The following is a 2,935-nucleotide window of genomic DNA, read 5'->3' on the forward strand; positions in this document are numbered from 1 at the left end:
ATTTTCATGCATTCTTTTATTTGGGGGCAAAAAATACTATAAGAAAAAGTTAGAAAATTCTTGGCATTTTGACCTCATAGGCAGTCAATTTAGCTAACTGGAATCCAAGGGGAAAAGATGGATTCCTATCACTGATAAAAAGGAAACAGTAACATGTATCACCGAGAAGGCAATGGCACCCCACTCCAGTACTCTCGCCTGGAGAATCCCATGGATGGAAGAGCCTGGTGGGCTGCAGTCCATGGGGTCACTAAGAGTCGGATACTACTGAGCAACTTCACTTTCACTTTTCACCTTCATGCATTGGAGAAGGAAATAGCAACCCACTTCAGTGTTCTTGCCTGGAGAATCCCAGGGATGGGGGAGCCTGGTGGGCTGCTGTCTATGGGGTCGCACAGAGTCCGACAGGACTGAAGTGACTTAGCAACAGTAGCAGCAGCAGCAACATGTATCAATGCAAATTTTGAAAACATTGTATCAGCCAAATAGATACTAAATATATCATGCGGTTAATCCCTAGGCTGGGTGTGGTGAACAACAACACATGTAGAACATATTGAACAGTTTACATTTTTTCTAAGTACTGAATAATTAAGTTAGTGCAAACAAACAAAAAAAAACCCCATCTAATACAATTGGGAATTAGGTAAAGCACCTCAGACAAGATGCTGACAATGCTTTATTTTGGTAACATTATTTCTCTTATAAAGCTGGAAATATAGTTCAATAAATTATTTACATAAATCTTACCTAATATCCTGATCTTTGTGCTGCACACACTTGGCATTATGAACAGGGACCTTTTCTTCCCTTTGTTATAATAACAGCTTCCTCATTCATCACACTTGATGCCCGGTTGTTCACTCTTTCTATCCTGTTTAAGTCTGTTGTTAAGGAACGTCAGTGTCCCAGTATCATATTTGACATTCTTCTCCATTAAAGCCAAAAAGGAAATAATTCTCTGAAGACAAACCCCTGTGATATCCAACAGATGTACTTTCAGTTGTATTGATATTCTGGGTATCCGGGCACACATTGTGCTGTAAGGTTCTTAAAGTTGCACTAATCAGCCTCTGTCTTTAACTTTGCATTTCTATACTGTATAGAATTACAGGAGGAATGTGTGTGTATGCATGCGTGTTCTCATCCATAGTGCAATATACTAGCAGAATAAAACAACCGAGTATAAATCTATGTATACTCTTCTAGAGAACATCAGACTGCACATCCGCCCGCATCAATTGAAGACCAAAAGAGAGTTCTTCTTACAGTATACCAATAAAGCCTTTTTGCTGAAATTAACCATTTTAAAAACTGCCATTTGCAACAAGGTGGTCCTTTAGGAAAAAAAAAAAAAGTTCTCTTTCAAGCTTAAGCAATTTACATAGTGTTGCCCTTAATTATATCTTCTTTTGGTTTGGTTTTTGAAACCCGAACCAACTGGAATATGCTCAGTCATAGGACAGCTGAGAGATGAAATAACCTACAGAGGGCTGGGTTAAAACCAAAGCTCAAAGCTGGAGATGAACCTGTACACCCTCTCTTTTTTAAAATATTTACTTACTTGGCTATTGGGTCTTAGTTGTGGCACTAGGGCTCTCTAGCTGTGATGCACAGGCTCCAGAGCACACAGGCTCACCAGGGATTGAATCCATATCCCCTGCATTGCAAGGCAGATTCTTAACCTCTGGACCACCAGGGAAGTCCCCCAAACCAGTACACTCTTTTTTGTTGGCAGTTCAATAACTTAATTGGACAATCAGCAATTAGATCTCAACCATACTAACTGTCTGTAGGTTTCTGAAAGTGGCAAAAGGCATGTGAGTAACCAACATGTAGAGCTTGTTTGGTTAGCCTTCATCTTTAATACATTTTCTGGACAACTGCACACAGATCTGGTACGGGACGTCCCTTATATCTTTGACCCAGATGTCTTTGTTGACCCTGTTATAGATGTGCACATCTGGGGTTCCCATCTCCTTCGTGGCAAATTTCTGTACTTCTCTGAGTGCCCAAGGGACAGGCTTCTTGAAACCCACTTCATGGATCCTCTGTGAACACTGATAGCATATTCACTGGTCACCACCCTGTTGATGGCAGGCTGGCCCTTCTTATCACTGCCCTTTTTAGCAGGAGCCATCATCCTATAGCACCAGGATACTGGTTTGGATTGGAAAGCCCAAACCAGTAAACTCCTAAGTCATTATTCTTTATTCCAATATTTAAGTGCCAGTATCTACTTTATTTCATTGAGCACCACTTTTCAGCTATTTTGCAGACAAACAATTGGGAGTCCACATGAGCAGGTTAGGGGGAGATGTCAGAATTAGACACACCTAGATAGTCCATTGACTAGCTAAGTGATCTTAAAGAAAAAAACAAACCTCTTAACCTTCAGCAGTCTCAGATTCCTTATCCATAAAATGTGGGGACCAGTACTTACATTTCTATGACCTAAGTGAAGGACATAGTTCATGGAGTCACAAGAGTCAGATACAACTTAGCAAATGAACAACACAATGGGAAGAAGCAGGGGAGAAGGTTGATGAGCAAGTATTAGATGTAGGTTATAGTCCTAGATTTTGTTTCGGGTGGTGGGATCAAAGGTGTTTATGACTTCATTGAAAATCAATAATTAAATAAATGAATAAACACATATAGATCATGAACAAGCTAAAGATTATTTTAATATAATTATATGCACTGAGACCTTGATAATATTTATAACAGTATTAATAGTAACAATTGTACTATGTATTTTGTGGGGGTTTTGTTGGCTTTAAGTAACATGTGGAGTGTTTAGCACATTTTAACTTCTCTATAAAAATAGCTGGAAGTATTACGACAGGGGGTGAGTGACAATGGGTGAGGAGGGGGAAGAAATGAAGAAATGATGATGTCTCATAAAGAATGGTCCTTTTCTATTTACTAACCT

General features: G+C 39.5%; 1 pseudogene; it reads right to left on the reverse strand.

Annotated features, from left to right (window-relative positions):
• Nucleotides 1-1,766: 1,766 nt before the first annotated feature.
• Nucleotides 1,767-2,140, reverse strand: LOC114117540 (large ribosomal subunit protein eL31-like; annotated as a pseudogene).
• Nucleotides 2,141-2,935: the final 795 nt, after the last annotated feature.

This window comes from Ovis aries, chromosome 13, assembly GCF_016772045.2.
Source record: "Ovis aries strain OAR_USU_Benz2616 breed Rambouillet chromosome 13, ARS-UI_Ramb_v3.0, whole genome shotgun sequence".
NCBI classification, from domain to species: Eukaryota; Metazoa; Chordata; class Mammalia; order Artiodactyla; family Bovidae; genus Ovis; species Ovis aries.